A 27,669-nucleotide genomic window follows, 5' to 3' on the forward strand; every position below is an offset into this window, starting at 1 on the left:
TTGGTTCCCGAATCTCACACAGATAACCAAATCAATGAAGCCCAAGATCCTTATATAAAATGGTGTGGTATCTGCATATAACCTATACATATCCTCTGGTATACTTTAAATCATCTCTAGGTAACATAACACTTAATACAATGTAAATGGAAGGAAAATAGTTGTTATACTGTATTTTTTAGGAAATAATAAGAAAAATAGTGGGTGCATGTTCAGTATTAATGTAAGCATCCTTTTTTATATTTTTGAACAATTGTTGGTTAAATTCATGGATGCAGAGCCAACAGATACAGAAGGTTGTGTGTGTATACACACACACACACACACACACACACACACACAGCTATAGTGTAGCTCTTTGCCCCTAAATATTTCAGCATATGTGTCTTAAGAATTATATATTCTTGCAGTACAGCTATCAACTTCAGTAAATTTATCATTGATACAAAGCATTTGTTGAATCTACCATCTGCATTCCAATTTTATCAAATGTTAGCATTTCTCCCATCCTGTATAGGTAATCTGAGAGAAACTGATTTTGAGAATAGTTTATTTTTTTTTCTACTTTTCTCCAAACTACTGCCCTTTCCTCTGCTATACTTTTTTTTTGGCAGTTTCTTTTTATTATTATTATTATTATTATACTTTAAGTTTTAGGGTACATGTGCCCAATGTGCAGGTTTGTTACATATGTATACATGTGCCATGTTGGTGTGCTGCACCCATTAACTCTTCATTTAGCATTAGGTATATCTCCTAATGCTGTCTCTCCCCCCTCCCCCACCCCACCACAGTCCCTGGAGTGTGATGTCCTGCTTCCTGTGTCCATGAGTTCTCATTGTTCAATTCCCACCTATGAGTGAGGACATGCGGTGTTTGGTTTTTTGTCCTTCTGATAGTTTGCTGAGAATGATGGTTTCCAGCTTCATCCATGTTCCTACAAAGGACATGAACTCATCATTTTTTATGGCTGCACAGTATTCCATGGTGTGTGTGTGCCACATTTTCTTAATCCAGTCTATCATTGTTGGACATTTGGGTTGGTTCCAAGTCTTTGCTATTGTGAATAGTGCCGCAATAAACATATGTGTGCATGTGTCTTTATAGCAGCATGATTTATAATCCTTTTGGTATATACCCAGTAATGAGATGGCTGGGTCAAATGGTATTTCTAGTTCTAGATCCCCGAGGAATCGCCACACTGACTTCCACAATGGTTGAACTAGTTTACAGTCCCACCAACAGTGTAAAAATGTTCCTATTTCTCCACATCCTCTCCAGCACCTGTTGTTTCCTGACTTTTTAATGATGGCCATTCTAACTGGTGTGAGATGATATCTCACAGTGGTTTTGATTTGCATTTCTCTGATGGCCAGTGATAATGAGCATTTTTTTCATGTGTTTTTTGGCTACATAAATGTCTTCTTTTGAGAAGTGTCTGTTCATATCTTTTGCCCACTTTTTAATGGGGTTGTTTGTTTCTTTCCTGTTAATTTGTTTGAGTTCATTGTAGATTCTGGATATTAGCCCTTTGTCAGATGAGTAGGTTGTGAAAATTTTCTCCCATTCTGTAGGCTGCCTGTTCACTCTGATGGTAGTTTCTTTTGCTGTGCAGAAGCTCTTTAGTTTAATTAGATCCCATTTGTCAATTTTGGCTTTTGTTGCCATTGCTTTTGGTGTTTTAGACATGAAGTCCTTGCCCATGCCTATGTCCTGAATGGTATTGCCTAGGTTTTCTTCTAAGATTTTTATGGTTTTAGGTATAACATGTAAGTCTTTAATCCATCTTGAATTAATTTTTGTATAAGGTGTAAGGAAGGGATCCAGTTTCAGCTTTCTACATATGGCTAGCCAGTTTTCCCAGCACCATTTGTTAAATAGGGAATCCTTTCCCCATTTCTTGTTTTTGTCAGGTTTGTCAAAGATCAGATAGTTGTAGGTATGCGGCATTATTTCTGAGGGCTCTGTTCTGTTCCATTGTTCTATATCTCTGTTTTGGTACCAGTACCATGCTGTTTTGTTTACTGTAGCCTTGTAGTGTAGTTTGAAGTCAGGTAGCGTGATGCCTCCAGCTTTGTTCTTTTGGCTTAGGATCAGTCTTTCCTTTTCATGTTGCTGGCTTTCTTCAAATATCTGGTCATCGTGGATTACTCATTAAAATTTTAGGAATAAAACAACAGAGAGGCTGACTGGGAGGCTAGTGTGTCTGGGTGGGTTGTCAGCTGACAGCAAGTGCTTCAGTTCCCACCTATGAGTGAGAACATGTGGTGTTTGGTTTTTTGACCTTGCGATAGTTTGCTGAGAATGATGGTTTCCAGCTTCATCCATGACCCTACAAAGGACATGAACTCATCATTTTTTATGGCTTCAGGAGAGTTCATCAATTCTTTTGATATTTCCAATGTTCCGTAAGAGAGCCAAATATAATACACTTTTTAACTTTATGAATATCTTTATATCTGTAGTCATATCATCTTTTGCATTCCTAATAACATGTTTAAAATCTTTTTGTTTTTAATTTTTGCTAAGTATTGTTTTATCAATTGTTCCACTTTCGCATTTTTAAACTGAACTCTGTGCATCTCAGTTTCCTCATCTATAAAATAATATTATCAATAGTATCTGTTTTGTTGAGTAGTAAGTAGGATTAAGTGAAATTCTTCATGCAAAAAAGTAGAAAAGTAAAAACTCAAATATTAACCTTTATTTATTTCTCCTGCTGATCCTGGTTTATTTTCTTGTTCTAGTTGTAATTTATTGAGTTGGATATTTAGTTAATTTATTTTTATTTCTTCCTGTTCAACCACTAAAATAGTAAAAATTAATATGTCTTTTTGGAGAGTAGTTTTGGCTGCATCTCAACATTTTTATGTGAAGTATTTTTTATTATTTTTTTCTAAATATTCTCTGATTATAGGTTTTAGTTCTTTCTGTTTCAGATAAAGGCCTCATCCAACTATAAAATTCATTGACCAAACCAGCAAGTAGCTGGCTTTCCTTTAGGCATAGCTGGACATGGTTGAGCTGTTTCTTCCTCAGCTGATTCTGATTTATAGCAGTGCTAGGAATTCTTCCCTATTTCAGGGCTCTCTAACCTTTGCTTCTTAAAAATAGGAAATATAAATGAGCTTCTCCTAATATGTCTACTGTTTTTCTGTGAAGCTGTATTGCTTTCTTAGGAAAAGAAGTTTTGAGTTGCCTCCAAATAGCTCCTTTCTTCCTGATTCCACTTGTACTATACAAAGCAGACATTGCTTGAGCTTTATGCCCTATGGGAGTCAGCTTACCTAGTTTTCAGTGCCACTGGAATTTTTTTAAAAAAATAGTTATTACTATGTTTGTACTATTTTGGTTATTTCTGTTAGTTATAACAGAAGGAGATCAGATATTTGTGCTCATCCTGCCATATTTTTCAAAAGACTAAATGGAGATTTTAAAACCATTAACTACCACCTTTTTATTTTGTATGAATTTTCAAACTAACTTGACAGGTTGTGATCACAAGTGAGTGGCATTTGTTTTTTATAATTCTTCATGGAAATGAGTAAGATACTTCACTATGTGAACTCCACAAAAAGGAAAGATTCATTTGATAAAGAATATATCAGATTGTATTCACATAGCTTTAAAAATAAATTTAGTCTATATTACCTATTGTGTAATTTTGAGTATGCTATAAAGCACCCATGATTTATTGAAAACAATGCTTTGTATAACTTATTTTTTAATTTGCTTGGGTAAACTGAATTATATGCTAACTTTCTATACCTTTAGCTTGTGTCTACACTGGACAGAATCAACAATTGTGCTAGAAAAAAAATGCTGTTTTATAAATGTCTAAGATTTCTACCAATTACATTCATTGTAAAGTGGCTATACCCTGGTTTTAATGTTTGTAAAAACCATTTGCAGAGGCAATTTAAAAAAATATCTAGTAATCAAACTCCTGCAGTTAGTTTACAACCCAAACAAAACCTTTTGCATTAAAAAGCTTGAAAGAAAAAAACCCTACAAATAATGTGAGATCCTGTGCTTAAGTACCTGGAAACTAGAACTCTGAAGTTTTATCCCTTTCTGCAAAAATACTTGCTAGGTTTTGTTGCAGAATTTTTTGGTTTCTTCCTGCACTTTTTTTTTCTTAATATGATCTTAATGGTGAGCAACACACCTCTGTGTGAGTTTTAACCATGTCAACAGTGTAAGGTCTTCTTGTTTATTCTTTCTCTCTGGTCATGTGTTACTTTATCGTCTTACTTCTTTGACCAAAAGAGAGCAGGCTTATGTGTGTGAATATTTTATATCAGCCATAGTATTCAATTAAAGCAAGTAAAATGTGAATCCCTTAACACCACTAAAAGACCATTTGGAACCACTTAGACTAGTTTCAAATTCAAGAGTGCCTATTAAGTATGAAACTTGCTTGAATAAAGTGTGTGTTCCTCTGCCCCTTTCAAGGGACTATATCAGAATCTCTGGGTTGTGGCTCAGGGACCTGTATTTTTCAAAGAACTTCTAGGTAATTTTGAAATAAGTAATTTACAGAGCTCAAGTATAAGTAACACTGATTGGATATGGAGAGGGAGAGTGAGCTAGCTCATTACAATGGGAAATTAAGATGGCTGAGTTATTGTAGCTTCACTGTGGATTTGGCAGGCAATTTAAAAAGAAAAACAAAATGATTTATTCAGTTTCTCTCTGACCAATAAAAAGTAGCATTAAAATCCATCTGAAGAAAAAACTTTCCCTGATGAATTTTAGAAGGAATTTATGATGGAGATTCTTACAAACGGGACAATGAGTAGCCAGTTAAATGTCCAAGGTTTTGATTGTACCTTTATAAAAGCTGAGGGCATAACATTAAATCGTAACCTTTAGAAGGCATTTCCGCAAGGAGCTAAGATAATATAGTGTAGCAACATGACTTTCTTAGGATATAACTTAAAACAGAGATAAAGCCGGAGAAATGGATATTTAACCTATCCTTTATACCAACTCTTTCAAATATCAAATATTTCAACCAAGTTTCAGGCAAAGACTGAATAGCAGGCTATGTCTGAGCTGACTTCCCGGGACAGGTGTACCAAAATTCTCTGTTATGGATGAAAGGATGTGTTGTAGGTCTTAGATCCTAGAACTGCAGATGGCAGATTTGATATTATAAAGATTTGGAGATTGACTTTGGGCCTACACAGAAGGAGGACCTTCAGACGGTGCACGGCCCTGCCTTTTGCCTCCTGCATTTTGTAGGATTATCTACTATCATTCTAATTTTTCTATGTTCATTTATTTTTGGAAAGAAACATGCTCCAGGGTCTTGGTTTTTCTTCCAGGCTGTGGAGGTGAGGCTAAATACAGCTCCTTCTTTCCCTGTGACCTCAGCCTGTCAAGGTTGCTCAGAACTATGGGAACTGCTCAAGGAGTCAGGAACTGGGAGGACCGGTGTTCCTTATCAGAGGCTTCTCAGATGTCTCAGAGCCCGAGGCTCATGCCCAACTCATTTTGAAGTAAAGCTGCCCTTGAGCTTGACAGTTAACTTCACTTTAAAAAATTTTCTATGTGGCTTCCTACCTCAAGCTTCAAATAACCAGAAACCAGCAGAAATTTCATACTTGGAAGGAAATAAAATATAATCCCTAACTTGATGAAGAAAATAAGCAGTTTGCATGGGCTCTTCCATACTTTGTTCAATGAATTAATTCTCTCCATTTGATTGATAATAGGTAGGACCAGTGTTGATGATGACTGAATGCCCAACAGCAAATGAAATTTCAAAATGCAAACGGAACATTCTAATTCCACTTTTTAGTTATTTTTAAATATGCAATAAATTATTCCTAACTATAGTCACCCTATTGTGGAACGAAGCTCTAGATCTTATTCCTTCTCTCTGACTGTATACTTTTACCCATTAACCATTCCCTTTTTATCCCCTGCTCCAACTACCCTTTCTAGCCTCTGGTAACCATTATTCTACTCTCTGTCTCCATGAGTTATTTATTTCTTTTTTTAGTTCTGATACCATAATAATTAAAACTTACAAAGACAAGCAGAGAAAGAATAGTATTACACCTGAAGTGTTAATGCACCAATGCCATAGGCTGGCTATCTTATTTTTTTATATATATGGTTGTAAAATTATGGCAGCTCACGCCTGTAATCCCAGCACTTTGGGAGGCCAAGGCAGGCAGATCACGAGGTCAGGAGATTGAGACCATCCTGGGTAACGTGGTGAAACCCTGTGTCTACTAAAAATACAAAAAATTAGCCAGGCTTGGTGGCAGGCGCCTATAGTTCCAGCTACTTAGGAGGCTGAGGCAGGAGAATCACTTGAACCCGGGAGGTGGAGGTTGCAGTGAGCTGAGGTCGTGCCACTGCACTCTAGCATGGGTGACAGAGTGAGACTCAGTCTCTAAATAAATAAATAAATAAATAAATAAATAAATAAGACATTTAAAAATGTTCAAGTAGCCTGCAGAAAGTTTACCTGTTTGGCCCAAGGTTTTTCTTATCACTCAGTATCTGGGAGGGGGAGAAATTGCTCCATTATAGAGCCATTGCTAACTCAAATTGCTTCTTCCTTAAAATCAAAGTTTTTATTTTATTTTTGTCTTGTTTTCAGGTTATAGTTATCATAAAAACATACAATATTGAAGAAACATTGCCTTATATTCTTTAATACGTAAAAACTGTTTTGTATTCTTAAAATTTTAAAGTTTCCATTTGAATTTGATTTTTCCACAATTTTTCTGTTATTGCCACTTCAAGTGCTTGTTAAAGTGCGGATTCATGCACACAGCACCCAAGAGATTCTCTTTCTTTCATTTAAAAATCATTTACTTGTTTTTAAATTTACCCAAGAGAAATATGTCTCTCTTACTCTTACTTTGAAGTTTCTTAGGGCTGGAAGAAAGTTCCAGAGAGGTAATTTTAGAAACTCTGTAGATAACACCCTTGTGTCTGGCCATGCATGTCCTATAAAAGGATAAATGAGTCATGCAAGTACATTCTATTAGTGACCTTGTTATAAATTCCATTTTTACCACATTCATGAAAAAGCCCTAATTGAAAAATGCCTTAAGGTGGATGCTATCCTCAAAAATATACCCAGAAGTCAACATGAGACCAATAATCTGATATGTACAGATTTTATTGGGTTCAACCAAGGGCTTTCTATGTCTATTTTCAAAGTGTATCAAGTGCAAAGGGAAAAAATTTAATCCGCAGCCAAAATCCCTTTTTGGCAATGCTTATTTTCTCAACAAAGTTATTTGCCAAATTCAAGTTGCTGGGCTTTCACTGGTAGCAACATTGATGCTCATCAGCTACTTCAGAAGCTGTGTCCAGGCCCTTTATTTTTCGGTCTTTAGAGGCAGCTATTATTACATGCTAAAGGTTCTTTTGGAAGAGGTTAAATCTGATTTTTACAAAGTTTGAGTTCTGATGTAAATCTTGAATGAGCTGGTATGATAACTTAGTCCTTAGCCTAATCTGAAACCTGCTAATTTGCCACTGTTCAAAACTGGTATAGGGGTTTGTGGTCACGGCATTGCAGTGCGTAGGCTCCAGTTGAAGCAATCCTAAGCTGTCTTAGCTCTTCCATAACAGAACTGAGGCAAAACACCTGGTCTCAGCACAAATAAGTCCTGAGTATGCAACCCATTCCCAGAAGCAGTTTCATCTATCCTATCAGCTTCATCTGGATGCTTTCACTTGCTCTCTTGTTTCTGTCCCCTTTGGCAACATTTGAAATCAATGCAGTTCATCAATGTAACAAGTATTGCATTATCTTTGTGTTTACCAGTTAGACTTTTGAGAAGCTAAGCAAATTTTTTTTTAATACTTTAAGTTCTAGGGTACATGTGCACAACGTGCAGGTTTGTGGTGTGCTGCATCCATTAACTCGTTATTTACATTAGGTATATCTCTTAATGCTATCCCTCCCCGTCCCCCCACCCAACCACAGGCCCGGGTATGTAATGTTCACCGTCCTGTGTCCAAGTGTTTTCATTGTTCAGTTCCCACCTGTGAGTGAGAACATGCGGTGTTTGGTTTTCTGTCCTTGTGATAGTTTGCTCAGAATGATGGTTTCCAGCTTCATCCATGTCCCTACAAAGGACATGAACTCATCCTTTTTTACAGCTACATAGTATTCCATGGTGTATATGTGCCACATTTTCTTAATCCAGTCTATCATTGATGGACATTTGGGTTGGTTCCCAGTCTTTGCTATTGTGAATAGTGCCACAATAAACATACGTGTGCAGGTGTCTTTACAGCAGCATGATTTATAGTCCTTTGGGTATATACCCAGTAATGTGATGGCTGGGTCAAATGGTATTTCTAGTTCTAGATCCTTGAGGAATCGCCACACTGTCTTCCACAATGGTTGACTTAAAAGTGTTCCTATTTCTCCACATCCTCTCCAGCACCTGTTGTTTCCTGACTTTTTAATGATCACCATTCTAACTGGTGTGAGATGGTATCTCATTGTGGTTTTGATTTGCATTTCTCTGATGGCCAGTGATGATGAACATTTTTTCATGGGTCTGTTGGCTGCATGAGTGTCTTCTTTTGAGAAGTATCTGTTCATATCCTTCGCCCACTTTTTGATGGGGTTGTTTGATTTTTTTCTTGTAAATTTGCTTAAGTTCTTTGTAGATTCTGGATATTAGCCCTCTGTCAGACGGGTAGATTGTAAAAATCTTCTCCCATTCTGTAGGTTGCCTGTTCACTCTGATGGTAGTTTCTTTTGCTGTGCAGAAGCTTTTTAGTTTAATTAGATCCCATTTGTCAATTTTGGCTTTTGTTGCCATTGCTTTTGGTGTTTTAGTCATGAAGTCCTTGCCCAGGCCTATGTCCTGAATGGTATTGCCTAGGTTTTCTTCTAGGGTTTATATGGTTTTAGGTCCAACATGTAAGTCTTTAATCCATCTTGAATTAATTTTTATATAAGGTGTAAGGAAGGGATCCAGTTTCAGCTTTCTACATATGACTAGCCAGTTTTCCCAGCACCATTTATTAAATAGGGAATCCTTTACCCATTGCTTGTTTTTGTCAGGTTTGTCAAAGATCAGATGGTTGTACATGTGTGGTATTATTTCTGAGGGCTCCGTTCTGTTCCGTTGGTCTATATCTCTGTTTTGGTACCAGTACCATGCTGTTTTGGTTACTGTAGCCTTGTAGTATAGTTGGAAGTCAGGTAACGTGATTCCTCTGGCTTTGTTCTTTTGGCTTAGATTTTCTTGGCAATGTGGGCTCTTTTTTGGTTCCAGATGAACTTTAAAGTTGTTTTTCCCAATTCTTTGAAGAAAATCATTGGCAGCTTGATGGGGATGGTATTGAATCTATACATTACCTTGGGCAGTATTGCCATTTTCACGATATTGATTCTTCCTATCCATGAGCATGGAAGCAGAATTAAGGCAGATACAAACACATCAGACTTTTAACTCTTTCCAAGCAGACAACCCAATTAGGGAATTTGGCTACCATAGACAAATAAATAAATAAATAATAAATAAAAAAGGAGACATAAAGCAAAGGAAACATTTACCATATTTTGGCATAATGGTAGAAGTTGTTCTTTGATAATTAACAATTGCGTTTTTATAATTTGTCTCCAGGGCTTCTTGCTTGGGTAGCTACTGGTAGCTTTTGTTTTTCCTCTATGTTAAAGTGATCCATTACGTGAGGTATAGCAATCTCTTCAGGCAATAAGATTAAAGGCCAGGGCATAGAACACCAGGGAAAGGCGGAGATGGCCTTTCATAATTTCAGAAGATAAAAGGCCTAGTACTTTGCATTTTCTTCAAGAGATTAATAATTGAACCTCTGTGTGTCATTAGCGACATTTGAAACACTCAATTTCTATGACATTTTGTACTTTTAAAAAGAAAACAGGGGTCTTGAGTGAAATTGTTCTCAGTATAAGCATTTTCTGTAGCTACTGGTGTCTGTTTAAGTGTGTGTCCTCATGCTAAATCGAATTATATGACTAGAAAAAAGGACAAAATGGATTTGTGTTATTGTAATGAATATAGGTAAGTTCGATCCTCTAATTGTTTAATTCACATTTTAAACCAAGTAAATATTTTTTAAATTAATAAAACTAAATAAATATAAGGATATATAAATAATTTGTGTTCTCAAAGAGTTTTGCTGGATACCGTGCTACATTCCCTTATATATTTTCTTATATATGAGCTACTTTTAGAAAGTCTTTTTTTTCTCTCTCTCTCTCTCTCTTCTTTTTACTAAGCACCACCTTCTTAGGTTTTACGTGAGAAAGTGGTATAAATTGATGGTAATGATTTGGGAATGTTTTACTGATTATAATCAGAGAACTGTCAAAGGAAGGTAAATATCCAAATGTATACTCTCATTCTATTTTTATTTGAATGTTGTGTGACGTTTTCTGTTTATTTGCTTTCTATTTACTTCAGTATGAGCAAACTTAATCCCAAATTCAAACTCGTGTTATAGTCGTGTCTCCCGTAAAATATTTTTTTAAGTAAAAAAATCTAGGCCAGGTGCGGTGGCTCACGCCTGTAATACCAGCACTTTGGGAGGCCAAGGCAGGTGGATCACAAGGTCAGGAGATCAATACCATCCTGACTAACATGGTGAAACCCCGTCTCTACTAAAAATACAAAAAATTAAACTGGAGTGGTGGTGGGTGCCTGTAGTCCCAGTTACTGGGGAGGCTGAGACAAGAATGGCATGAACCCGGGAGGCAGGGCTTGCAGTGAGCTGAGATCGCGCCACTGCACTCCAGCCTGGGCGACAGAGCAAGACTCCGTCTCAAAGAAAAAAAAAAAGAAAATCTAGATGTATAAATCTGCTCATTAACAGAACAGTTTGCCACATGAAAAAACAATTTGTAACAAAGAGTGATAAGCTACCTGAATCCTGTAAATACAGGCAAACCAGGTGGTAATGACGATTTCTTAAAATAAGATAACAATGAACTTTTCTGCATTGATTGACTCTTTCTCAAAAGTTTTCTCTGTAGCATGTAAGGATGTTTGGCAGCATTTTATCCACAGTGGAACTTTTTTTAAAGTTGGGGTCAGTCCCCCCAAACACTGCCATTGCTTTGTAAACTAACTTTACGTGATATTCTAAATCTTTCGTTGTCATTTCAACAACATTCATAGCATCTTTACCAGGAATCGATTCTATTTCAATAAACCACTTTCTTTGCTCATCTATATGAGGCAACACCTCATCATTCAAGCTGTATCATGAGATTGCATCAATTCAGTCACATCTTCAAAGCTCCACTTCTAATTCTACTTGTCTTACTCTTCCTACCACATCTGCAGTTATTTTCCTCCACTGAAGTCTTGGACCCCTCAAAGTCATTCATGAAGGTTGGAATCCAGTTCTTCCAAACTCCTGTAATGATATTTTGATCTCCTCCCATGAATCACACATGTTCTTAATGGCATCTAGAATAGCAAATCTTTTCCAGAAGATTTCCAATTTCCTTTGTCCAGCTACATCAGAGGAATCATTGTCTATGGCAGCTCTAGCCTGGCAAAATGTAATTCTTAAATAATAGGATTTGAAAGTTAAAATTATTTCTTGATCTATGGGCTTCAGAATGGACCTTGTGTTTGCAGGCTTGGAAACAACATTAATCTCTATGTACATCTTCATCAGAGCTCTTGGGTGACCTAGTACATTTTCAATGAACAGTAGTATTTTGAAAGGAATCTTTGTTTTTTAGCATTAGGTTTCAACAATGAGCTATAACTATTCAGTAAACCATACTGTAAACAGATGCTCTGTTATCCAAGCATTGTTGTTTCATTTCTAGGGCATAGGCAGAGTAGTTTTAGCATAATTCTTAAGGCTCTTAGAATTTTCAGAATGATAAACGAGCATTGGCTTCAACTTCAAGTCATTAGATACATTAGCCTATAACAAGAAAGTCAGGCTGTCCTTTGAAGCTATGAAGCCAAGCATTGACTTCTCCTCTTGAGCCGTGAAAATCCTAGATAACACCTTTTTCTAATATAACACTGTTTCATCTGCAGTGGGAAATTTGTTGTTTAGTGTACCCAACTTCAATGATCAATTATCTTAACTAGATCTTCTTCATAACTTGCTGCAACTTTGCTGCTTCACCTTGCATTTTTATGTTATGGAGATGGCTTCTTTTCTTCAACCTCATAAACTAACCTCTGCTAGCTTGAAACTTTTCTTCAGTTTCCTCACCTCTTTTTGCCTTCATAGAATCGAAGAGAGTTAGAGTCTTGCAGTGGATTAAACTATGGCTTAAGGACATGTTGCAGCTGGTTTGATCTTCTACTAAGACTGCTAAAACTTTCTCCATATTGGTAATAGGCTATTTCAATTTTTTTTGTCATTCATGGCTTCACTGGAGTCACACTTTTAATTTCCTTCAAGAGTCTCTTGGCTATCTGGGTTTTCAACATGTGCTCCTCACTAAGCTTAATTATTTCTAGCTTCTTATTTTAAGTAAATTATATGCAACTCTTCCTTTCACTTGAACACTTAGAGGCCATGGTAGAATTATTTATTGGGCTAAGTTCAATACTGTTGTTTTAGAGGGAATAAGGAGGCATGAGTAGTGGGAGAGAGATAGAGGAAAGGCTGGTCAATGAAGTACTCAGAACACATACATTTATCGATTATATGGGCACGGTTTGTGGTGCACCAAAATTACAATTACAGTAGTAACTTCAAAGATCACTGATCACATATCATTATAACAGATACAGTAATAGTGAAAAAGTTTAAAATATTACAAGACTTACCAAAATATGACAGAGACATGAAATGAACACATGCTGTTGGAAGAATGGCACTTACAGGAAAGTCTTGCTGACACAGGATTGTGACAAACCTTCAATTTGTAAAAAACACAATATCTGCAAAGTACAATAAAGCAAAGCACAATAAAACAAGGTATGTCTATAAAATAAATATTGGTAATTTAGGCTGATTTGAATAATCTGAATTAAAGACAATTTTTTTAATTATACTTTAGGTTTTAGGGTACATGTGCACAATGTGCAGGTTTGTTACATATGTATCCATGTGCCATGTTGGTGTGCTGCACCCATTAACTCATCATTTAGCATTAGGTATATCTCCTAATGCTGTCCCTCCCCCTTCCCCCCACCCCACAACAGTCCCTGGAGTGTGATGTTCCCCTTCTTGTGTCCATGAGTTCTCATTGTTCAATTCCCACCTATGAGCGAGAACATGCGGTGTTTGGTTTTTTTAATGACAGAATTCTTTAAAAAACTGTCAGACTTATTGCCCCCAAATAACTATACAGATAGAAAGCGAATATATTCATTTTTCTGTACAGAGATATCTTAATAAAATTTTTATAAAAGATATATGTGGGATTTGTAATTAGACTGATATATATATACACACATATATATGCGATATTGTTGAGAGTGCTCAAAAATGTTATTTTTAACATTTTTCTTGAGTGTTAATTTGCATTTTTGTTTACTCAGGAAACAATTCCCTAGGGAGTGATATACAAGTAATGCTAAGTGTTTGACAAAAAGATATTACAAAATTAGCACTGAAGCTCAAGATTCTGTACAATAAAAGGACCCTTAAGAAAGGCTGCTCTCCAGAAAGCCCTTATTAGGTTAAAATGGGTAATGCAAGTGATGAAACAGCATCAGTGCTTAACACTTGCATTACAGTAGAAAATGACTGCTGAAGAGTCATAATTGTCATTTTGTTATAATGTAATATGTAAAAAGAATGCTGTGAAAATATCTAAGCATATTTGCCTGCAATAGCAACAAATATCAAGTAATTATAAAATAATATATAAATAACTATATATATAACTATATATTACTGATATATATGTATATATACATATATATTCATATTCACTGGCTCTTTTAACAAATAGTTACCATTTAGTTTGTGCTAGTTGTAATGCCTGTATTCTTTGTTGTACTATTATATTTTTAAATTTATTTATTTAGTCATTTAACCTTTTTTTAAGACTACCTGCTCCACTTCAGCAATAGTTGACCACGTGCTCAGGCATTGAGAACAAACTTAAAACAAGAAACCCTCCAAACACATTCTTATTCTCAAATAGCATAAAAAAATTAAGCAAATAATTATAAAAAATGTGATATAGCTGTAGTAGATGTTCATTCACGTAACAGATATTTACTGAGCTTTTACTATGTGGCAGGCCCTGGTCTAGGTATTGGAGATGGAGAGGGAGGCCACCTAGCCACTGCCTTCATAGACCTTCCATGAAATAGCAAAAATAAAAATAAAAATAATGAAAAATTTGACATCTAAATTAAGACGCACAGTATTGGGATGTGTTTGAATAGAATATTGCAATAGCATTCTAGTCAGAAGGAAAGTTATGTGCAAAGAACAGTGACCATGATATAAATAAAAGAATGTGGATAAGATATTCTGGGCAGCTGGGACATAAGTTCATAGCAGAAAGGTGGAGGGAGTGCGGTTAGAGCTGTGCAATGAGCCATACTGACAGATGTAAGCTGAGTGGCTAACAGGGAAACACCAATGGTTGGAAGAAGTGTGTTATTTATTTTTGTACAGGTAACTTTCTCAGCTCTGTGAATGATGTATTGCAGAAACTGAGTATAACAGTTAAAAAATTATTTCAATAGTCAGGGGAGAGATGAAAGGTACCTGAATTTGGGCAGTAGCAAAAACAGCTATGATGCATTTCTATATACTATTCCTAAGTGGCATATATTTCAAATCAATGTGAGTCTATAATGCCTGAAATACTAATTTTCTGTGTGTTAACTCTTTGGTCACTTTATTTTAATATATGTAAGTAATTTAGACAAAATCGTATACACAGTATTATTTTTATGAACAAAACTTTACTATAAAATATGTGAATTATCACTAAATATCAAAAACAGAGCAGCCATAAAAGACAATATAGATTTCCAGTATCTTTTAATAGCTATAAGCTAGTTCCCCCTAGTTACTTATCTTTTAAAAATATTTTAGAAAATCTTGTCCATTATTGTGGCATAGGAACTTTGAAGCATTTCATCAAGACCGAAAACAATCCCATTGGAATTTTTATTAGACTCATATTAAACATAAAATTAATTTGGTAAAATAATATCTTCAAAATATTCAAACTTACTCTCTAGGATCTTGGCATATGCCTCCAATTATTAAAGTGCTCTATCTCTTGCAGTAGACTTTTATAGTTTTCTCCCTACCAGCCTCTAAGGAAAGCTAATTTTTAGATGATTTAGGATTATGGTTGCCAATGCGAAATAGGTCATATCAATTGTTGTTGATACAGAAGATAGCTATTGATATTTGTATATTATAACCAGATAATTTACCAAATTATTTTATTAGCTCTAAACATTTTAATGAGGTTTAGTGGGCAATGGTGAAGTTCTAGTGTATTTATGTCTATAGTTATTGTATTAGTTTGTTCCCACACTGCTATAAAAAATTTCATGGTGGAAGGTGAAGGAGAAGCTAACACCTTCTTCATGTGGTGGAAGGAGAGAGAGAGAGATCACGAAGTGGGAAGTGCTACACACTCTTAAGCCATCAGATCTCATGAGAACTCAGTCACTATCATGAGAACAGAAAGGGGGAAATTACCCCCATGATCCAATCACCCTCCACCAGGCCCCTCCTCAAATTCGACATGAGAATTGGGCAGGGACAGAGATCCAAACCATATCATTCTGCCCCTGGACCCTCTCAAAGCTCATGTCATCATATTGCAAAATACAAATATCTCTTCTCAACAGTCCCCCAGTCTTGACTCATTTCAGCATTAACTCAAAAAATTAACTCCATAGTCCAAAGTCTCTTCTGAGACAAAGTAGTCCCTTCCACCTATGAGCCTGCAAAATAAGAAACAATTTAGTAGCCTCCAAAATACAAGGAAGGTACAGGAATTGGGTAAATGCCCCTATTCCAAATAGGAGAAATCCACTAAAACAAAGGGGCTACAGTTCCTGTACAAGTCTGAAAACCCTCAGGGTAGTAATTAAATCTTAAAACTACAAAACAATCTCCTTTGACTCCAGGTGTCACATCCAGGGCACACTGATGCAAGAGATGGGCTCCCAAGGCCTTGCGCATCTCTGTCCCTGTTGCTCTTCAGAATATAGCCTATGTGGCTGCTTTCATGGGCTGACATTGAGTGCCTGAGTCATTTCCAGGGACACAGTGTAAGCTCTCAGTGACTCTACCATTCTGGGGTCTGGAGGATGGTGGCCCTCTTCTGACAGCTCCATTAGGCAGTATCCCAGTGGAGGCTCTGTGTAGTACCTCCAACCCCACATTTCTCCTCCACACTGCCCTAGTAGAGGTTCTCCATGATGGCTCCGTCTCTGCAGAAAACTTCTGCCTGGACATCCAGGCATTTCCATACATCCTCTGAAATTTAAGAGGAGGCTCCCAAACCTTAATTCTTGCCTTCTGCACACGTGCAGGCCCAGCACCAACACCCAACACCCAACGCTGCCAAGGCTTGGGACCCAATGTGTACCTTGGCCCCTTTTTAGCCAAGGCTAGACCTGGAATGGCTGGGATGCAGGGTGCCATGTCCTGAGGCTGCATAGAGCTGCTGGATCCTGGGCCTGGCCCATAAAACTATTTTTTTCTCATAGGCCTCTGGATCTGTGATGGTAGGGGCTGCTGGTCTCTCATATGGCCTGGAGACATTTTCTCTATTGTCATGGCTGTTAATATTCATCTCCTCCTTACTTATGCAAATTTCTGCAGTAGGCTTGAATTTCTTTCCAGAAAACAAATTTTTCTTTTCCACAACATGACAAGGCTGCAAATTTTCTAAACTTCTATCCTCTGCTTCCCTTTTAAATGTAGATTTCAGTTTTAGATCCTCTCTTTGTCCACACATATAAGTGAACACTTTTAGAAACAGCCAGGTCACATCTTGAGTGCTTTGCTGCTTAGAAATTTCTTCCACCAGGTACTCTAAATCATATTTCTTAAGTTCAAGTTTCCACAGATCTCTAGGGCAGGGACAAAATGCCACCCGTCTCTTTGCTAAAGCATAGGAAGAGTGACCTTTACTCCATTTCCCAATAAGTTCCTCATCTCTCTCTGAGATCACCTCACCCTAGACTTCGTTGTCCATATCACTATCAGCATTTTGGTCAAAACCATTCAACAAGTCTCTAGGAAGTTCCAGACTTTCCCATATCTTCCTGTCTTCTTCTGAGCCCTCCAAACTGTTCCAAGCTCTGCCCAATACTCAGTTCCAAAGTCCCTTCCACATCTTCAGGTATCTTTATAGCAGTGCCCCATTCTTCTGGTGCCAATTTTCTGAATTAGTCTATTCTCACACTGCTATAAAGAGTTACCTGAAGCCTGGTAATTTATGAAGAAAAGAGGTTTGATTGACTCACAGTTCCATAGACTTAACAGGAAGCATGACTGGGAGTCCTCAGGAAACTTAACAATCATGTTAGAAGGTGAAGCGTAAGCTAGCACTTTGTTCACATGGCAGCAGGATAATGAGAATGCTAAGACGGAAGTGCTGCACACTTTTAAACCATCAGATTTCATGAGAACTCATTCATTATAATGAGAAGAGCAAGGGGGAAATTCATACCTATGATCTAATCAGGGCCCCTCCTACAATTCAACGAGATTTGAGTGGGAACACAAATCCAAACCATATCAGTTATCAACAATCATATGACTAGTTTCTATTTCACAACACCATGGGCATTTTATTGTTCTTCCTGATTTTAAAACAATATTAAGTGCTTCATCACATTCTTAGTATTTTCTTTATTAGGAAGAATGCTGATTATTGGTTTTAAACATGAATTCTTAACATGCTAAAATATGTTTTCATTTATAATGTTTAACAGTTGTTTTTAGTCATGAATATTGGATCTTACCAAATAACTTGTGGCATATATTATGACTATCATATGATTTTTAAAAATACTTTCACATATTGATATTCTGTACCTTCTGAATTTTAATCCATATTTCTATACCAGGGGGTAAATTCTGCCTATTGGTAATATAATGTTATTTTTCTCCTTAAGTCTTTGCTGTTTTTATTTAAAATTGAAACTTGAAATGAATCATGCAAATATCTTGTTTTCATTTATTCAATTGTCTCTGAGTTTTCTGTTTAGTTGAATCCATGATTCTCAAAAGCTAAAAATATTCCATAGTGTTTTTCTAAACATGATAAGAAAAAATTCTATTCTTTTTAAGAGAATTCTATTTTTAAATCCAAGACCTTGTAAAAAAGTACTATAATAATACCTACTTATGTCTTTTCTTATGCTGGCAAATGTAATCATAGAGGTCATACTCTCATTCTCGTATAGGACTTTCTTAAAAAACCTCAATAGCATTCATTTAAATGTGTCCTTGGAAGAATATAAGGACAAAAACAAAATAGAACAGAATATAAGCTTTTGTTTATTAATATCTCCTCACACTCTGTTTCATAATTATTGGCCATAAATACGAGCAATTTTTGGCTCCCTTTATTCTCATGCTTTTAGTTTAGCTCTTGAGTTTTACTTGATAATATTCGGCTTCCAATCTAGTTATTTTTCAAAGTAGAATAATAAAAGATAGATTTAAAGGCCTTGGGCTTCCTATATATTATCAAATTTTCAAGTCCTGGCTCTGTTTCTTACTAGCTGTGTGACTTTATAAAACTTACCTAGCTATTCTGGGCTTAGCTTCCTCAATTGTAGTGGGAATGAGGTATTATGCATAAAGTAATGAGAATAAAATAAATTGGTACATATGAAGCTGGTAGAAGAGTACTTTGACATTGTAAGAGCCAATACATGTGGCTAGCTTTATAACTTTCCCTCCAAATCCTAGGTGTGTCAAACCCTATAAAACATTTGAATTAAGTAGCAAGCATCCTTCAACAACTATAATGTTCTCTTTTTGTCTCCTTTTCTCAACCTGAATTTTTCTCTTAACTCTGTCATTCCTTAATGTACCCACTATTGAAATCCCTTTTTTTTTGACTTGTTCATTCAGCCTCTTTATTTTGCTTGTTCATTATTTTTGCTATACTTGAAATATTCATATTTAAACTAACGGTCAAGAAATACAGTGAAATACAGTAAAATACAAGGTTTGACAATGTACATAAGATTGGACATAAGATAATCTAAGAGGCCCTATTGCTTCTCCTTCAGAGTTATTTAATGGGCTAAGTAAAGGATCAAATTCAGTAAGACAGAACCCTGGGAAGAACACAAGGACAAAAACAAAGCAGAACAGAGCAAAATACCAATTTTTGTTTTTCCATATTTCCTGATGCCCCATTTTAGAATTTGTGGCCATAGTTTGCACATACGTGGCAGGTGAGGCATCTAGTTTACATTCCTGTTCTTGCCTTCTATTTGTTCTCATTCACTTAGTTAACTTCTAGTGTATGCTGTAGCACCGATTTTTCATAGCCACTCAAGGTTGTCCCAAGGTTACTGTGATCCAGACAGCTGTATGAAGATGTTTAGTATGGCAAAACATTGACATAACAATGTAGAATGACTCTGTCCACATTCTAGAGCCTTCATCAATTTTTTAAAAAATAAAATGTTGCTTTAATTTTGCTAATTAAATTAGATAGTAAAAATTATTGTGGTAATCATCATCCTTTAGGGAACTATTTCAGGAAAATCTTTATTTTTCTTATTTTAAAAGTTAATGGCTATGAGTAAAATTTTGGTGGTGATCTTGGAATACAAATAACAATTACTAACACTTCTAGAATGCTTGCTATGCCAGGCAACTGTTCTATGTGTTTTATATGCAGCAACTGATTCAGTCTTTGTAATAACCCAATCAAGTAAGTGCTACTATTTTCAAACCCATTTTATACATTAACAAAATTAAGTACTGAGAAATTAAATAACTTTTTCAAGGGGAAAAAGCTGATAAATGGCAGCACCATGTTCAAACCCAAGTTTGAAGCCACTGGTAGCCATGATTAGAGAGAGAGAGAGAAAGAAGACATGCAGAAAGGTATAGAGGTCCTGAAGACCAGATATTATTACTTGATTATATGAGAGACATTCAAATATTATTATGACAAATTCCACCCCCCTCTTTTTTTAAAAATTGGGCTTAAATGTGAGACATCTAACCTATGCTTTTATTAATGGCAACTGAGTCCACATAGACAAAAAATCTCCATCAAAATACTAGCAAACTTAATTCAACAAACCTTAAAACAATAATTCATCATGAACAAGTCAGATTCATCCCAGGAATGCAAGCATGGCTCAACACATGCAGATCAGCAAATGTGATACATAAAACATAACATCAACAGAATGATGGGCAAAAACCATAAGATCATTTCAACTGATGCTAAAAAAGCACTCAGTAAAATTCAATATCTCTTTATGGTTAAAAGCTCTCGAAAAACTTGAGTACAGAAGAAACATACCTCATCATGATAAAAACCATATACCTCAGATCCACAGCTAATATCATACAAAATGGGGGAAAACTGAAAGCCTTTCCTCTAAGAACTGAAACATGACAAGGATGGCCACTTTAACCCCTGTTATTCAACATGGTACAGAAAGTCCTAGATGAAGCAATTAGACATGAGAAAGAAATAAACAGAATCCAAATTGGAAAGAAAAAAAAAGTCAAATTATTCTTGTTTGCAGGCAATGTGATCTTACATTTAGGAAAACCTAAAGACTCCTTCAAAAAACAATTTGAAATGTTAAATAAATTTAGTAAAGTTGCAGACTACAAAATAAACATACAAAAAAATAGTATTTCTATATGCCAACTGCAAACAATCTGACCCCCCTAATAATCCCATTTACAATAGCGATAAAATAAAATTTCTAGAAATAAACTTAAGAAAGTAGTAAAATATCTCTATAATGAAGACTATACAATACTGATGAAAGAAATTTAAGAGGATACATACGAAAAATGAAAATATGGTCTATGTTTATGGATTGGAGGAATCAATATTGTCAAAATGTCCATATGACCCAAATCAATCTACACATTCAATGTAATCCCTATGAAAATAGCTATTACATTCTTCAAATAAAAAAAATCCTAAAACTTCTATGAAATCACAAAGGAGCCAGAATTAGCCAAAGCCATCCTGAGCAAAAAGAACAAAACTGGAAGAGTCACATTACCTGACATCGGATCATACTATAAAACTGTAGTCACAAAAATAGCATGGTACTGCCAAAAAAAAAACACCAAGACACATAGACCAATGAGACGCAATAGAGAACCCATACATAAATCCACACATTTACAGTGAACTCATTTTTGACAATGATGCCAAGAACATAAATTGGGGAAAGGACAGTCTTTTCAATAAATGGTGCTGGGAAAACTGGATATCCAAATGTAGAATAATGAAACTAGATCTCTATCTCTTGAAATATGTATATTATATGTATATATATATATCTCTTTAATCCATTTTGTTATATATATAAAACAAAATGGATTAAATATATATTTAATATATATTTTATATATAATATATAATATATGTTATATATAATATATATGATATTTTATATATATATAAAACAAAATGGATTAAAGACTTAAATCTAACACTGTCTAACACCTAAACTATTAAACTACTAGAAGAAAACCCTGGGAAAACACTCCAGCACATTGGTCCGGGAAAATGTTTCTTAAGTAAGACTTGAAAAGCCCTGGCAATCAAAGTAAAAATGGACAAATGGGATCACATCAAGCTAAAATGCTTCACATAATAAGGAAAAAAACCCAATAGAATGAAGAAACAACCTAGAGAATGTGATAAATTATTTGTAAACCACCCATGTGTCAAAAGATTAATAACCAGAAAATAAAAGGAACTCAAACAACTCAATAGGAAAACAATCTAATAATCATATTTAAAAATGGGCAATAGATTTGAATAGATATTTCTCAAAATGGCCAACCAGTATATTAGAAAATGTCCAACATAACTTATCACCAGAGATATGCAAATCAAAACTACAATGACATATCCTCTCACCCCATTTAAAATGGCTTTTATCCAAAAGACAAGTAATTAATGCTGATGAGAATGTGGAGAAAGTGGATCCCTTTTATACTCTTGGTAGGAATTAAATTTGTACAGCCACCATGGAGGACAGCATCAAGGTTTCTAAAACAACTAAAAATAGAACTACCATATGATCCAGCAATCCCACTGCTGGGTCAAAAGAAATTCAAAAGAAAAAAAATCAGTTTATTGTAGAGATATCTGCATTTCCTTAATATTTCAGCACTATTCACAATAGTCAGTGTATAGGATCAACCTAAATATCCATTAACAGATGAATGGATAAAGAAAATGTGGTGCATATACACAAAAAAACTATTATTTAGCCCTAAAAAGAATAAAATTTTATCATTTGCACCCTGGATGGAACTGGAAGACATTAAGTTAAGTGAAATAAGGAAGGCACAGAAAGAGAAATTTCACATGTTCTCACTCATGTGTGGCAATGAAAAGTTTTAAAAATTGAACTTGTGGAGATAGAGAATAGAATGACAGTTACCAGAGGCTGGGAATTGTAGGGAGATGGGGAAATACAGCAGGGATGGTTAATGGGTAGAAAAATATAGTTAGAATAAATAAGATCTAGTATTTGGCAGCAGAATAGGGTGACTATAGTTAACAATGGTTTATTGTGTATTGTAAAATAACTAATAGTGGAATTGGAATGTTTGTAACACAAAGATATGATAAATGCTTGAAATGATGAATAACCCAATTATCCTTATTTACATGCCTGTATCTAAACATCACACCTACCTCATAAATGCAACTATATGTACCCAAAATAATTAAAAATTTAACTTTTTATAAAAACCAGAAGATTGTAAAAGGCATATACAATCATATAGAAATAATAGCATGGCAACACAATCTAAACTTTTTAGAATTAAGCCAATTATATATGTTTAATAACCACTGAAATTATTATCTTAGAAAGAAGTATGTAGTTTAAATGAAACTTTGTTTATTAAGGAAATTCTATACTTGGCATCAAATTTTCCTCTTATTGATCTTTCTCCTTGAAAGTAAAAGCTAACTTTTAACATTTAAATTTTTTCTACAGTCTCATGAACTTTGCTCCCCATACTTTTTGAAGCAGCAGCAGGAGTAACATTTTTAACGAAATTAGCTGGGTTGGCATTAATAAACAGTGAATCAGCAATATTATGGGAAAGGTAATGAAGAAAAGATTGACTCAACCTTGCAGGTAGGTCCCTCACATTTCTAGTTCTGCCTTTAAATTGATTAATATTAAATAGATTTTGGACTCTCAGTTAAAGACAAGAGGAGTGCAACAGTCATAAACAAAATAGCTTCTGGCCTTGGAGACTAAAGTGAAGGGTATTTCACAGTCATTCTATTTACAGTAAACTGCTTAAAGATAGGAACAATGTCTGCTTCACTTAACACTATATTCCTACTCTCTAGTAGAGTACTTGGAACATAACAAATGCTTCATAAATATTAATTGTGTGAGAAATTTAAGTATTTAAAATGTGACTTTCTTTTATTTTATGTACTATTACAATGAGTTCCTCTACAGCAGGATGTTATGTTTGATGGATGCCTTAGGGAAGCTAGAAATACCTATGTTTAAAATTCCGTAGACTCAGTCCACATAGCATTCAGGAAACAACCTATATCTTTTCTCCACCAGTTCCATAAACCAACATTAGGTTAAACACTCAGAGTATTTGAGATTGTGTTTTCAGGATGGTGGGCAATAAAATTCTCCAATGTGAGGGCACAGTCTTCCATTGAATGAGAGTGTGGATAATCTGTTGATTAGAATCATGAGTCATTTAGACAGAAATAAGCAAGAAAAAAAAGCTGAATGATTTTTAACTTTTTATTTTGGAACAATGTTATGTTTATGGAAAAATTGTAAAAATAGAATAGAATTTCCACATGCCCTTCATCCAGCTTCCCCTAAAGTTAACATTTTACATAGCCTCAGTACATTTGTCAAAACTAAAAATTTAACATTAGTACAAAATTATTGACTAAACTACAGACTTTACTCAGATTTCACAATGTTTTCTAAGTTAAGTTCCTTATCTATCTAGGATTTAATACAAATCTAGGATAGTACATTGCATTTCATTTTCATATCTTCTTGGGCTTGTACAACCTGTGATAATTTCATGATAGTTTCTCATTCTATCCTTGCTTTTTGTTTTAATGATCTTGACCATTGGAAGCTGGTTCAGGTTGTTTCCTGTGTCTTTTCATTACCTACCCTTTTTCTTTTCTTTCTTTCTTTGATTTTTTCAGAGTACTTTATTTCTGGCACCATAAGATGCTCCAAGCACATTTTGTATTTTCCCTCTCTCAACTGTGGTATCAAGCCATACTTCAAGCAGGCCTACTTCCCTTTATTTAAAAGTGGCATTTAGAACCCAAGATCTGGGTGTGATTGTACTTTTAGAATGTCACTTGCTTCTAGCCCTCTTGGCAGATAGATAGAACTAACAAATGTGTGTGTGTCTGTGTGTGTGTGTGCCTGTGTGTGTGTGTTATTCTTTTTGATGACAGCCCTTTTTCTCCCTTTCCTCAAGAGGCTTACAATCAGAAGTGATTTCTGATACTCCTGTATTTTTCCACATCACACTTTTGCCTTCCTATCATTTTTTAGATTCTAGATATTTAAGCCATTAGTGTCTTAGAAAGAGCACTGGATAAGAAAGCTTACCTCTTTGCACTCAGAAATATATAATATTGAATAAATTATTTACATATTTTAACCAAAATTTTCTCATTTCTAAAGTGACCATAATAATTTCTTTATTATTTCTTCTTGGCTTAGCACATAGAATATCTAATTTTATACATATATATATATAGATATATATAATGTATGCAAACTTAATCTAATTTTATATATATGTATACAGACACAGACACATGCACACACTTATGAATCACAAAGTACTTAAAATGAGCTGAGTTTGAGTATTAATTCCCTTTTTCTCACTAAAAATATATATCATGCTCAATTTTCTGTATTCCTACATACATTTATTAATTTTAAGTAATTTAGATCAATAGAAACAGGCTAGTAGAACTGTTATAATATATTTTATTGATGCATATCAAACTAGTATAGTTCAATTTTAATTCATTATAAGTAGATACTGTTTTTGTAGAACAAGGGATATAACTAATACTTAACAGTTTTCATTTATATTTAGATTAAGTTTGCATACATTCAAAATCATAGGCAAAGCAACCAATCTAAAATATCTAGCAAAACTTCAACAGATTAAGAGCAACGACACTGAAAATTTATGTTTCCTGTAATTAAATATAATCCCTTGAATCTCTTGGAATGATACAGTGGAATGGTATGTACTTGGATTTTGAGTTCTAGCAGTGAACATGGGCAGTGGATTAGCCAGAATATGTTAATCAGAATTATATGTGGATGGCCAAGGTCACCAAATGTGTCCAATACATCAAGTCTTACTGTAACATCTGCTGACAACTTTAAAGCCACAGAAAATGTTGCATTTGTGAAGATGGATGTAGGAAAAAAAAAAAAAGATTGATATCAACGTGCCAAACTTCTCACTCTAAAAAGGCAAACACATTAGAAAAAAGATGATTCAAGTTACTTAGGAATACATGACTCTCATATCATTCAAATACAGGAAGTAACTTTTCTATAGTGTCTGAAAAATTCTGAGTGAGTCTGCTCTTACTTTCCCAACAAGGTTTGGGTTAGGCACAGGTAAGGGAAAGAGAAATGGAAGAGAAGGGGAAAGAAATTGGCCCCTACCATAAGTCAGGTAGTAGGCTACATTCATTATAGAAAGTTAATTCAGTAACTATCCACTCTCAAACACTGCAATGTGGGTATTTTGATCCCCATCTAACAGATGAGAAAACAGACTGGAGTTGAAGATGGAAATATACAACTCACTACATGCTGGAATTGAGTCCCTAATACAGAATTAGCCTATCTCCAAAGACTTTGCTTTATGTAAACTAATATGAATTGGAAAAATATTTATTTATTTGTAATATTAAGTAAATAAAAATGTAAATGAGAAGGAAATCTGCCATCAAACATGTCAAAAAATTTATGTTAAAGTCAAAGAACAATGATCCCAATGATCCTTTCCAAGCACTGTCTGTTTTATTATGATGATGATGATGATGATTATTATTATTATTATACTTTAAGTTTTAGGGTACATGTGCACAATGTGCAGGTTTGTTACATATGTATACATGTGCCATGTTGGTGTGCTGCACCCATTAACTCGTCATTTAGCATTACGTATATCTCCTAATGCTATCCCTCCCCCCTTCCCCCACCCCACAACAGTCCCCAGAGTGTGATGTTCCCCTTCCTGGGTCCATGTGTTCTCATTGTTCAATTCCCACCTATGACTGAGAACATGCAGTGTTTGGTTTTTTGTTGTGATAGTTTACTGAGAATGATGATTTCCACTTTCATCCATGTCCCTACAAAAGACATGAACTCATCATTTTTTATGGCTGCATAGTATTCCATGGTGTGTATGTGCCACATTTTCTTAATCCAGTCTATCATTGTTGGACATTTGGGTCGGTTCCAAGTCTTTGCTATTGTGAATAGTGCTGCAATAAACATACGTGTGCATGTGTCTTTACAGCAGCATGATTTATAGACCTTTGGGTATATACCCAGTAATGGGATGGCTGGGTCAAATGCTATTTCTAGTTCTAGATCCCTGAGGAATCGCCACACTGACTTCCACAATGGTTGAACTAGTTTACAGTCCCACCAACAGTGTAAAAGTGTTCCTATTTCTCCACATCCTCTCCAGCACCTGTTGTTTCCTGACTTTTGGATGATGGCCATTCTAACTGGTGTGAGATGGTATCTCATTGTGGTTTTGATTTGCATTTCTCTGATGGCCAGTGATGAGGAGCATTTTTTCATGTGTTCTTTGGCTGCATAAATATCTTCTTTTGAGAAGTGTCTGTTCATATCCTTCGCCCAGCTTTTGATGGGGTTGTTTGTTTTTTTCTTGTAAATTTGTTTGAGTTCATTGTAGATTCTGGATATTAGCCCTTTGTCAGATGAGTAGGTTGCAAAAATTTTCTCCCATTTTGTAGGTTGCCTGTTCACTCTGATGGTAGTTTCTTTTGCTGTGCAGAAGCTCTTTAGTTTAATTAGATCCCATTTGTCAATTTTGGGTTTTGTTGCCATTGCTTTTGGTGTTTTAGACATGAAGTCCTTGCCCATGCCTATGTCCTGAATGGTAATGCCTAGGTTTTCTTCTAGGGTTTTTATGGTTTTAGGTCTAACATGTAAGCCTTTAATCCATCTTGAATGAATTTTTGTATAAGGTGTAAGGAAGGGATCCAGTTTCAGCTTTCTATATATGGCTAGCCAGTTTTCCCAGCACCATTTATTAAATAGGGAATCTTTTCCCCATTGCTTGTTTTTGTCAGGTTTGTCAAAGATCAGATAGTTGTAGATATGCGGCGTTATTTCTGAGGGCTTTGTTCTGTTCCATTGATCTATATCTCTGTCTTGGTACAAGTACTGTGCTGTTTTGATTACTGTAGCCTTGCAGTGTAGTTTGAACTCA

General features: G+C 35.2%; 1 long non-coding RNA gene across 1 annotated transcript in view; it reads right to left on the reverse strand.

Moving 5' to 3' along the window:
* LOC131382585 (uncharacterized) overlaps positions 1-12,881 on the reverse strand; it is a 44,221-nt gene extending 31,340 nt beyond the window's left edge. Inside the window, exon 1 of the long non-coding RNA XR_009212149.1 lies at positions 12,786-12,881. This is a non-coding gene — a long non-coding RNA (uncharacterized LOC131382585). The remainder of the gene's footprint in view (positions 1-12,785) is intronic.
* Positions 12,882-27,669: the final 14,788 nt, after the last annotated feature.

Source organism: Hylobates moloch, unplaced genomic scaffold (assembly GCF_009828535.3).
Source record: "Hylobates moloch isolate HMO894 unplaced genomic scaffold, HMol_V3 SCAFFOLD_2, whole genome shotgun sequence".
NCBI classification, from domain to species: Eukaryota; Metazoa; Chordata; class Mammalia; order Primates; family Hylobatidae; genus Hylobates; species Hylobates moloch.